Here is a 12,854-nt window from a genome sequence, read left to right on the forward strand (position 1 = left end):
TTCTTTGGCTCTTTGCAACATATTGCTGAGCTCTTGCAAGCTGACATTCAGCTTGTTCACGTTATAGTTCATGATGAACGGATTAAAGGAAGGAGGCAAAGAATTAAGGATAGCATCTATCTGGGTCGCAAGGTCCAGCCCAGATCCAAGAGCCTCCAGTTCGTTGATGTAGCCCATCATCCGAAGACAATGGTCGTGAACTTGTTGGCCCTTGGACATTTGTGTGGTCATGAACTGTTTCAAGACCTTTTGTCGAGTAGAACGATTCTGCTCTTCATACATCATCCTGAGACTATCCAATATGTCCTTGGCAAGTTCGATCTGATCAAACTGCCTCTGTATTGGGTTGTCCAAGGAGGCAATGATGTAACACCGGGCAAGGGAGTTTTTCTCCTCCCATTCCTGATAGTCTCTCCTTCGAGCCTCAGAAGCCTTGTCACCCGGATGCTCCGGGGTAGGATTCTTTGCCACTTTGTCCAACTTTTCAGAAGCTAGGACCAGCATAAGGTTCCTGTATCAGTCAACATAGTTTGGGCCCTTAAGCTTGTTGTCGTCAAGAAGCTTTGCAAATGATCCATTTGCCATTTTCTAATAAAAGAGCAAATATCAGTCCACAACCTAATTTGATTTATGTTCATTTCATAGATATGGATTTTAATCTACGATCCATTTCCATTTATTCATCTCTGAGATTTTCCTCCTTTCTCAGTGACGGAGAATACGGGTTGTCTCTGGAAATGTGGGAAATTACATAGGGTGCATGGAGCCAACTGTTTCAGCTGCATAACCCCACCACCTTTTGTGAAGGATCATATCCACTCATCATATGGGTTTTCCCTTTGGCTTCTGCCAGACAAGGTTCATAGCCGTTTTCAAGTAAACTTTTCTGTCTATTGAGTGCTTACCCATCATATTCGTGAACGCCAAGGTACCATGAGAGAGTTCCCATTTTTTGGTGAAGCCCCTCCCACATCGGTCTATGACGCCCCTATCATCGTATGAAACACTTAGACAAGCACAACAGCAAATGGATAGTCCATTTTCTGGTGTGTTTCCTCATTACTGAAGGACCCATCCTCATGCTAATGATGGAAGGCCTTTAGAGAGTTCATCATATGAATCTCCCTATCACGTACACTCATATTAGCTGGAGGGAACAATTAATTACACTATAGTTTGATTTAGGTCAAACCAAAGTGGCTCCCACTGACTTTCATAAAGTTAGATTTCGGTGGGCCTTAAATCAGATAGGGGTCCACACGTAACCTCTTGATGAGGCATGGGGCCCACCACTGAGGGAAGTCATCCAATGACCAAAAGGTACACCATAGCAATGATGTGCATTCAGCCATGGTGTGCGCAAGAGCCACTGTCGAATGAGCATGGGCCAAGCACTTATGGCCCATGCACGCTGCACATCACACATCCAAACATCTCATGCAGGGATAAATTGATCCAATCAATTAATTATATATAAGGCCCATTGGAAGCCCGTTAAAAATCCATAATATTAACTATTAATATTATCTAGGTATATGGGCTGAATTAGGGTTACCCAGTTTGGCCCATATAGCTTTATCCTTTGAAGTGGGCTTTTAGCAGTTTTAACTATTTAAAACTGGGCCTTTATAGGTTGGGCCGAATTAACCATTTATTTAAATATCAATGCTTAGGCCCAATAGTGGGAAAATTATGGCTGACTTTCAGCCTTGATTAAACCCTATATTTGGTCCAAACATTTTGAACCAATTTTCGTTCGAATGGGTCTAAGGTTTGATCTTTAATTAAATCCTTAATTCAAAAAAATAATCTGAAATTAAATAACTAATAAAAAAATCAAGAATCAGTTAATCAGGGCTGTTCGCACAATCCATCCTGCAAAATAGAGGTTAGATCACAGATTGCAGTTTCACAAACTGCAAATCGCAGATTCTATGTTTCCCATCTGCGAAATCTCTTTCTCTACGCTGCCATCTTCGATCCAAAATAAAATTAAATAGAAATCCTATTTCTATTAATAATTACATCAGATCGAATGCCTATATATTGAGTCTAAAAAAAATATTTACCGACCAAATGTAATAAATAAATTCAAGAAACTGCAAATCTTGCAATTCTCCCTGCGCAAACCAAGAATTCGATCTCCTCTTGTACGAATAGCTTATAAATCAAGAAAATCATATAGCACTATTCTAAATAATAATCAGATTTATATAGAATTAATTTCAGATTATTTACCCATCTATTTTGGGAACAAATTTCCCAAAACCCATATCTGCGCAAATTGGGTAGAACACCTTCTCCCTATTTGCACATGTTCAGATCTGAAACAGAATGGTTCAAGATTTGAACCATGACTCTGATACCACTGAAAGGATAGGAAATCCATCACATGAACGCCCAAAAAATTTTTCTCTCCCTTCAACTGGGAATCGAATTCCCTATGTAGAAAATCATATTTTCAAGGATCATTCTTGAACCATAAACTGAACCAGATCTGAACCAAAAGGTGTAGGGAGAGATAATACCTGATACAGAGAAGTAGTATCTCCCAATGGAGGTGTTCACGCTCAAGGAAGGATCCAAAATCTACTCCCACTGAAGATGGCGCAGTGCAGGGTGGAGCAGAATCAGCAGTGTTCTTCCAAAAGAACTTGATCCTTCTCAAGAATCACCTGGACGGCTTGTGAATACAACTCCCCACCAATCTTTTCTCCAAAAGATTGGAATCAAGATCCAATCTTGATTTCTCCCAAGAATTGGAGATCGAACTACTGTAGGCAGTGACTGCAGGAAGGAGGCGGCAAGAGAGTATTTGCAGGGTGCAGATTCTCTATTCTTGTGATTTCAGCTCTGAAGACAAGAATGTGTATTGCTTGCTTGTGATTGTCTAAAAGCTGCCGCCCCCTATTCCTTTTATAGACTTAAAGGGATCAGCTCCTAATCCCATTAGGAGTTGCTAACCCAAATCATATTTGGATTAGGAGACCCTTTAAGATAAGGGATCTGCAGATTAGATCAACCATCTCCTAATCTAATTTGGAAGTTTCCATATCTAAATCTTATATAGATCTTGGACTCTCTAAGTGGATAGGGTGTGGGCCCAATCCTATCAGCTAATCCATCTCAGAATTCGCCCCTTAAGTGACTAATCAAATTAGCCCAGTTCGAAATGGGCTTAAGGCCCATTTAAGGTTATCTATTCAATTAGCCTTCCAAACTGCTGCCCAGTTGGGCTTCCTTGTATGGTATGAGTTCCAAACATTGATCTACACATTAGCCACATGGGTTCAGCCCAGCCTTTGTTACAAGGCCTAGCCAAATACACTGTTATGGACAGTGAACCCCCTGAAACCCATCAGATGGGATCTATGGGCCCAGCACTTACCCTAAGTGGTCCCTGGGCCAAGCCACCTTGTAACACCCAGGGACTGTGGGCAGATGCAAGATTAGCCCATCAGGTATTATCCTCAATAGTCTTACACTTAACCTCTCAGCCCATAATGATCATACACTACCCGACAAGAGAGGACCTCTCCCTGGGCTGCAAGGAACAGTGTTGCATTCTCTCTTGTATGGATCCCGGGAATTAAAACCTTTTGCAAATCATTTTGAAACCATAATTTATATACTTTTATATCTCATATAAAATATATTTTACAAAACAAATCTCAACGATTGAAATCAGTTGCCGGCAGTCTTGGTTTCCATCAATGAGAGTGCATCCCCGATCATTACCATTGTCCGACAAAGGGGCTGATCCTGTCACTATGATTACCCACTCAGATGAATTCTTAGACTGTCCCAACATACCCAGGTTTTGACCCCCGCTAAGGATCTCACTGATTGGTACATCAAAGACAGCCCAATTCGACACCTAGTGCAGTACCATAATCGAGTCTAGGGGTCGGGTGTAACTTTCCAGTTTTGCCCATCAATCTCCAAGGTCCAGGGCAATACTGGAAATCTGGTCCAGTTCAAAGATTCAATTAATCCTACACTGTATGTGCCTAGGGTCTCACCCCGGTAGTTGAGACAAGCCACCCCATCCAACTTGGTGGCACCACAGTGTCAGCCTTGTCAGGATGGGTCTCCCTAGACCAACCCACTGTCCAGTTTAAGGGTATCACATAGAAACATACCAAGAGAACATGAATCAAATATGTACTTTTATTCATTTACAATAAACTCATAAAGTACATCATCTTGATTGAAGCTAAGGCATACAAAACTGTCTAACATCATGCATGTGCGTGGCCTTTTCCACCACCTTCAAAGGGGTAGCCCGCATATGGTACCGTAACCTCACGCATGGTTCGATAAGAAGCTGGGCATTGCTCGTGCAAGTTTTCACCTCCCACTTCGTCACCAGTAAAAGGTGCCCGAGTACTCAGGAAAAGCTCCTCAGCATAGTTCAAAAGGAAGGGGAGTCCATTCGGAGTTACATCAAGCGGTTCAACGACGTTTGTTTGCAGATACCCGACTTGGATCCCGCAGTTCGCCTCACCGCAGCCAAGTGAGGTATCACTCACAAGGAGTTCAAGTGGCATGTAGTTGTCAATCAACCCAAGATCGTGATCGAGTTCCTCAAGCTCGCAGATCGGTTCATAGGGACGAAGGAGGAAATCAACCAGAAGGGCGAGTAGGCTCTTAAGAAAAGGAAGAAGGAAACAGAGCCCCCAGCTCAGGGTGACAGCAGGAAGAAGAAGGACCAAGCTCCGGGGGCAAGGCCAAACTAGCCTTCCCGAGCTCCAGCAGTAGAAAGGGACTACACACCCCTCAACACAAAGCGGGCCGAGATCCTCATGGCGATCAAGGATGCTCCGTACGTGAAGTGGCCACCTCGGCTGGAGGCCGACCCTAGTGTCAGAAATAAAAACATGTATTGTAGTTTTTATAAAGATCACGGTCATAGCACCGAATGTTGTAAAAAGCTCCGTGATCAGATAGAAGAACTCATCCGTTGCAGATATTTGAGAAATTTTGTACAAAATAATAATAATAATAATAATAATAATAATAATAATAATAATAATAATAATAATAATAATAATAAAGTAGGTCGGCAAGGGGAACAGAGTAGAGATGCTCTCGAGTCTAGTAGGCAAGCGGAACAGTCATAGAAGTAGCCCCTCATAGAAAGACCAGTTCGGGGGACCATCCATGTCATAGTTGGAGGCTCGATTGTGGCGGGTTGTACCTCAGCTGCAGCTCATGCATCAGCTCGCAAAGCTGCCAGGGAAGAGAAGAACCCCCAAAGCGACCAAGGTTGGAACATCCCATCTTCTTCACAGAAGATGATGTGCATGGGGTCCACTACCCCCATGGTGACACGCTCGCCATAAAGGTGAAGACCAACGACTTCAAAGTCAGGCGCGTCCTCGTCGACTTAGGCAGCTCAGCGGACATCCTCTTTAAAGTAGCCTTCGACCAACGACAGCTCCATGAGAGCGACCTAAAGCCCGCGAACACTCCCCTGGTAGGCTTCAACGGAGAGGAAATTAGGCCCCTTGGAAGGATTACAGTACCCGTGGAGGTTGGCACTTGGCCTAGCATAGTGAGGCTCAACCATGATTTCTTAGTAGTCGCAACCCCCTCCCTGTATAACGCCATAGTAGGATAGCCGATTACCCATGCCTTACGGGCTGTGGTGTCTACCTACTACTTGGCCATGAAGTTCCCCACGGACTTTGGAATCGGGATAGCGCGAGGTGACCAGCTTGAGTCTCACAAATTCTATGTTTCCACCCTCAAGGGAAAAGCCAAGGTGACCGATGACCTCGAGTTGGAGCGACCTACGGAGTAGAGCGAGGAGCGAGCTGCGCCCACAGAAGAGACCATCTCCATCCCAACCTCGATGGAGGACCTTGCTCGGATGGTTCAGATCGGTGCTTCAATTGAGGAGCCTCTACGATCTAAACTGGTACGCTTTTTACTTGAGAATTTAGATATTTTTGCTTGGTCCGTGGCAGAAATGCCCGGCATAGACCCTAGCATCATAACTCATAAGCTTAATATTGACCTTGTAGTTTGGCCCACTAGACAAAAGAAATGCAACGTAGCCCCATAATGGTGGAGGGCAGTCGACGAGGAGGTTGGGAAGCTCCTTGTAGCCGATTTTATCAAGGAAGTCCATTACCCGAGCTGGGTGGCAAACACCATTCTGGTGAAAAAGGCTAATGGTAAATGATGCATGTGCGTCGACTACACCGACCTGAACTGAGCTTGCCCAAAGGACTGCTTCCCATTTTCTAGGATCGACCATCTGGTGGACGCGACCTCGGGGCATGAGTTGATGAGCTTTCTGGATGCCTACTCGGGCTACAACCAGATCAAGATGGACCTGACAGATGAAGAAAAGATTGCCTTCATAACTGAGCTCGGCCTGTACTGTTACAAGGTCATGCCCTTCGGGCTAAAAAATGCTGAGGCGACCTTTCAAAAACTTGTAAATAAACTGTTTGAGCCATTGATTGGCCAAAAAGTAGAATGTTATGTAGATGACATGGTCGTCAAAACCCAGTTCTCATGCGACTTAATACAAGACTTGAATTTAGTTTTTGAAATCCTGCATAGATTTAGTATGAAGCTAAACCCGAATAAGTGTGCCTTTGGTGTCACCTCGGGTAAATTCCTGGGATACATTGTAAACTGGTGCGTCATTGAAGCCAACTCGGACAAAATAATGGCCATCCTAGATATGAGACCACCCCGAAAAGTGAAGGAGGTTCAGAGGTTGAATGGCCGAATAGCCACTCTAAGCCGCTTCATGTCCAAGTCGACAGATCACTGCCTACCTTTCCGTAAAGCAATTAAAAGCAAAGGGTTTGAATGGACCCAAGATTGTCAACTCGCATTTGACGAGCTCAAAAAGTACCTCGCCAACATACCGATCTTAACCCAACCCGAAGAGGGCGATATTTTAAAGCTGTACCTCTCGACAAGTGATGAAGTGGTCAGCTTGGTACTATTAAAAGAAGTAGATCGGGTCCAACGACCTATCTACTATGTTAATAAAGTGTTGCAGGGAGCATAGACAAGATATCCGAAGATAGAAAAATTGTCGTATGCACTGTCCGTACTTTCAAGCTCATACTGCTATTGTCCTCACCAACAAACCTTTGAGAAAAGTCCTACTCAAGCTCGAGGTCTCTGGTCGAATGACGAAGTGGGCCATTGAGCTCAGCGAGTAAAAACTCCAATACAAGCCACAAACTGCTATTAAGGCCCAAGCCTTAGTAGACTTCATCGTGGAGTGCACTTTCAGCTTCAAAGTCCCCAGGCCGGTTGTGCACGAGGCTCCCAGTTCGGGCGAGCCCGAAGCTCACAGACTGGTTGAGTCCAAGCATCATGAGGTAGCATCTAGTGCGGCATCTCTCCTAGTTAGGCCAAGCACGAACTGGGATGAGGAGCCCTGGATCCTTCACGTAGACGGCTCCTCAAACCAGCAGGGCTGGAATAGTTCTGCATGACCCAAGTGGCACAAAACTGGAGTACGCACTACGCTTCAAGTTTGCAGTATCCAACAATGAAGCAGAGTACGAAGTGTTGATAGCCGGGCTAGCTCTTGCCAAAGAAGTGGAAGCCAAGCATATCATTATTTGCAGCGATTCCCAACTCGTGGTTAATCAGGTCACAGGCGAATACGAAACTCACGAACCGACTATGATTGCCTACTTTGCCAAAGTAAGAGAGGTTATGCTCAACTTCCAGTCACACTTTATCAGGCAAGTCCCGAGGTTGGAGAACGCTAAGCCGACACCCTGTCCCGGTTAGCTAGCACTAGTGATAACACCATGAGAACCGTGTACATAGAGAACCTACCTCGGCCTAGCATTCTCGGGGGGGGGGGGCAGAGGAGGTCGCTCCTATCATTCAAGCAGAGCTTAGCTGGATTGACCTGCTCGCGAGCTTCCTGCTATATGGGACCCTCCCTGTAGATCGCAATGCCGCCAGAAGGGTAGAGCGTCAGGCGGCCAAATATGTCATGATAGACGAACGACTGTACCAAAGATCTTACACACTCCCCTACCTGCGCTGCTTGCGACCTTCCAAAGCCGAGCTCGTACTCTGCGACACTCATGAGGGCCTATGCGGTGAAGCCTTGGGGGGCAAAGCCCTCGCCCAAAAAGCACTACGATATTGGTACTACTGGCCAACAATGAAAGTGTGACAAGTGCCAGAAGCATGCCAATATCCACCATCAGCCCACTACCGACCTCAAGAATCTCACCATCCCGTGACCTTTCGCATAATGGGGCATCGATATACTCGGACCGTTTCCACCAGCGACAGGCTAGAGGAAGTTCCTGGTGGTAGCAGTGGATTATTTCACCAAGTGGGTAGAAGCTGAACCTCTCGTAACGATACAACCCAAAACATCCAGAACTTCTTTTGGAAGAACATAGTGTGCCACTTCGGGTTACCTTGGGTACTAATTTCTGACAATGGTAAGCAGTTCAAGGACATTAAATTCCAGAACTGGTGGCAAGATATGGGGATCCGATAGAACTTCACTTCAGTCACACACCCTCAAGCAAACGGTCAAGTAGAAGTCACGGACAGAGCTATCTTCCAGGGACTGAAGGCACAGTTAGACCGAGCTAAAGGACTATGGGCAGATGAGCTACCCAGTGTTTTATGGGCTTACCAAACCATAGAGAAGACTGCCACAGGAGAGACTCCCTTCAACCTCACCTATGGCATCGAAGCAATCATCCCATCTGAGATCGAGGTTCCCTCGCTATGACTGGAAGCATATGACGACAAGATAAATGAAGACGAGCTACGTACCAACCTTGACCTACTCGACGAAGTAAGGGACATCGCATATATCAAGACCACAGCTTACCAGCAAAGAGTAGCTTGATACTATAACGCCATGGTCAAGAAGCGGAACCTCCGCGTCGGTGACCTGGTCCTTCGCAAAGTTATGGTACCTGAGCCCAGCGTTGGCAAGCTCAGACTGAATTGGGAAAGACCTTACCGGGTGAAACAGGTGCTCGGGGAAGGAACGTACGAGCTCGAGACCCTTGAAGGGAAACAAGTACCTTAGGCATGGAATATTGTCAACTTATGGTAGTATTACCTATAACTACTGAGTAGGCCATGAGTCACTCTCAAAGCCTAAGGGCCAAAATGCCGAGCTAACACGACCTCGACGCAATAAGACCCAGTCACCTCTATGACATGGGCGAACTACTGATAGACCATTAGTCATTTTCAAAGCCTAAGGGCCAAAATGCTAAGCTAACACGACCTCGGTGTAATAAGACCCATTCACCTCAATGGCATGGGCAAACTACTAAGCAAACCATGAGTCACTCTCAAAGCCTAAGGGCCAAAATGCCGAGCTAACACGACCTTGGTGCAGTAAGACCCAGTCGCATCCATGGCATGGGCGGACTCCAAGGGAAGACCATAAGTCACCCTCTCATCCTAAGGGCTAAAACACCAAGCTAACTAAGACCTCGGCATTGTGAAAGACAACCAATTCATTGATAAAGGCAAGGTGTTAAATATCAGAGGCGTAAGCAGCTTGGGTCTGAACCCTACGAAGCATAGCTCGTCTCAGTACATCGGTTGGACCAAGTAAGGAACAACCTACAAACATATAGTTCATGCATACATTGTAATTACTTTGTGTTAATACTATAAAGACGCCTCAAACACTAAGGAATAGCTTGGGATAACGATTACCGAAAAATCCTACTTTGGGTATGCAGCTCTAATAGCTCGAGTGTTGAGATCGCTTTGGAAAAAAAAGAAAAAAGAGCACACATTACTTAGAAGAAAAAGAAAAATTTCATTACTATTTCATAAATAAAAAACTGAGCTAAACAGCTCGGGAAAGTTCAACAAGAAGTAAAAAAGGGCATAACTACCCAAGAAGAAGATTTTTGAAAATCGGGTTCTGGCACCCGGGAACCACCAGAAGTCAATCAGAAAAATGAAAAAACAGAGCCGCCAGCCTTAAGGGTCCACCTCCTTCACCTCGTCCTCGTCCTTTGGGGAGTCAAGCTCCTCCTCCTCCGCTTGGTTCACCGTCTCGGGAGCCAAGCCCTTCATTGTGATGACATCGAGGTTGAGCCTAGAGAACTTCTTTCGGACCAATCAGCAGCAGAGCTTGAATCTGGAGTGGTATGAGCTTGAGCAATACTCCACTTGGAGGTCGTGATACTCCTGGGAGTCCATGAAGTCCCAGACTGCCTTAGCCCGCTCTACCACCACCATGGTGTTGAAGCTCCGAGTTTGGTTCAGAAGTGTAGACTCCAAGTCCTGAACCTACTGTCGAAGGAGCTCTCTCTCCGCTACCACCCTCGACGACTCCTCCCTGTAGCGCGCGCTCTCCTAAGAAAGCCTGGCGATCAGCGCCTCCTAGTCATAGACGAGCAGCTCCTGGGCCTCGCTCCCCTTGCGAGTCTGAAGGAGCCCACTCGGGCCTGGTTGAGCTCGCCCTGGAGCTTTTGGACGAGGACCCTTTGATTACGAGCGTCGTTGGAGTGGATGTTGGTCTAGAGGGCCATGGCGTGGATGGTGGAGTTCACCTACCAAACAAGGGACTAAGGTCAGAAAACAACAAAAGAAAGGAAAGAATGAGAAGAAAAGAGGAAAGACCACTTACCACCATACAATGAGAAGCGGCGAGCATGGCGAGCTACCTGGGCTCCATCTCCCCCCACTTAGCGACCTCTTCGTGGCAGATCGCTCTTCGGCTCTTCTGCCCAGCCATGAGGTAGTCATTGACACCCTTCCAGTCCCCCACCAGGAACTGTGGGTATGGGAATGGGCGGGAAGGACCAGGAGGAATCACCCCTTGCCTCGGGAGCTCACCCTCCTCGAGGCCACCCTCTCCGACACCTCCTTTAGATGGGGCCGGTGGAACTTCATGCGGTGGAGAAACAAAGTCTGGCTCAGCAGGCTCGAACTCAGTGCCCCTAGAAGTGGAAGTTCGGTCAGGACGCGACATCTTCGCCTTACGCTTCTGGTTGTTGGAAAGAAGGCGGTGCGCGTCAACACTAGACTTGATGGTTGCCAAAAAACCACAAGGTATTAGTCCAGTAAAAAAGAAAATATATGTATACACATTTGATATATTTTTACAAGGCACTATGCGACCTAAAAGGCAACCTACCTGGACTCAGGCCAGCCTGCGCGAGCTTCTCCTTGACCAAGTAATTTGAATAGAGAAGGCCTATAGCTGCCCAGGACAGCAACGTTTTCCAAGTTTCAGGGTCCAACTCAACCCTGGGATCCTGGATGGCGCCCCTCCAAGAGTTTGGGAAGGGCCACCCCTCGGGGTTATGAACCACAAAATAGTCCCGCTTCTAGGTGGGAACCCTGTTCGGCAGGTCGTGCAAGAGCTTAAATCCGGGTGGGGAGAAAAGTAATAAGAACACCTTTCCGGAGGCGCTCCGGGAGTGGCATTCTTAATGTAGAGAATGGAAGAAAAGATATCAAGATCAAGGGGAAGACAATACTCATAGCATAGGGAAATGGTCCCAACTACATTCCGGATGACGTTGGGATGGAGCTGGTCAATGGTGACGTTAAAATGATTCAACACCTCCACTATTAGGGGTGCAGGAAAAGACGCAGTCTAGCCTCGAGCTGTTCTTGGAAAATTGCTATGTCATTGGGACCATGCTCCCCTGGAAAGTTACCGGTGGTGAGATTGTAGGCGAGGTCCCCAGGAAGGTGAAAGTAGCGGACTAGAGATCTGAGTCTCTCCATCGTCATAGAGGAGGGACCGAAGGTGTTGAGCTCTCTGCCCCGAGAAGTAGAAGCCACATCGCCAGAGGCTTCTTGAGCCTTCAGAGCCTGCTCCCAAGATCTCCCTGAGCTCGAGGGGGTGTCATCGTCCTGGTTACCATCCCGGAGATAAATGTGGTACGGATGCCGAGACATGATTGACAGAATGAATAAGATTCATCGGAAAGATGAAATGGTGTGAACAAAAGAGTTCGGGCAGACTAGATGAATGCGCGGCCTTAGAATCCGAAGATACCATGTTAGCATGAAAGAAAATGAGGCCTAGGGGGCCCTCCTATTTATAGCCACTGTGCCCCCAGATCAATGACCTAGATTGAGACAGATTTGACGGTTCGCAGTCAAGCTGTCCGCACGCCTCCTGAAACCAAAACGTGACTGGCTGCACGTCTCCCATGATTGAGGTAATGACGGCTGCATGACTTCCGGAGTTAAGAGCCACTTCGGCACATTTTTTGGCATTCGAGAAGTCAAAAATCTCCTGATTCCCGTGTGCATTTAGTATGAGTAGTCAATCAAGTTTGAACTTTGGTCAAATCCACCCATCACACTTCATGAACTCCTCACACTAAGGTAGCACTCTTAGCCCGAGGAATGGGGGGAAATTGATGGAGGATGATTTGACCCGACCTCTTTAGGCAATGACACGTGGACTTGACTTAGCACGAGTAACAACTCAGCACCACAGCTTGACTGCGACTAAGTAATGAGCTTGCAGGACAGCTTGCTACGTCATAACTCGCTATAGGGGGAGCTCGCTACAGTGCGAGCTCGAGGTCCCCCGAGCTACTGAAAGGGAATACTCCAAGACTATTCCAACTCGCGAGCTAGGGTAACTAGCTCGCTACAACACTTAGGCAGAAAGACTGCCCCAAAGACAATCTTGATGTGGGTCACCTCGAAGTACCCCTGGGAGCTCGCTATAAAGTAGCTCACGACAAGATAGCTCGCTGCGTGACAGGGTAGCTTGCGACTAAGCAACGCGATGCTCTCAGGAAGCTTCTATCTGACAAGACCAGACTACGCCACGTCTCTTGACTGATGGTGCAGTCCTTGCCCATTCGATAGATTGTACCCATGTCTCT

Source organism: Nelumbo lutea, chromosome 1 (genome assembly GCF_056320005.1).
Source record: "Nelumbo lutea isolate HS-2025 chromosome 1, American lotus-T2T, whole genome shotgun sequence".
NCBI classification, from domain to species: Eukaryota; Viridiplantae; Streptophyta; class Magnoliopsida; order Proteales; family Nelumbonaceae; genus Nelumbo; species Nelumbo lutea.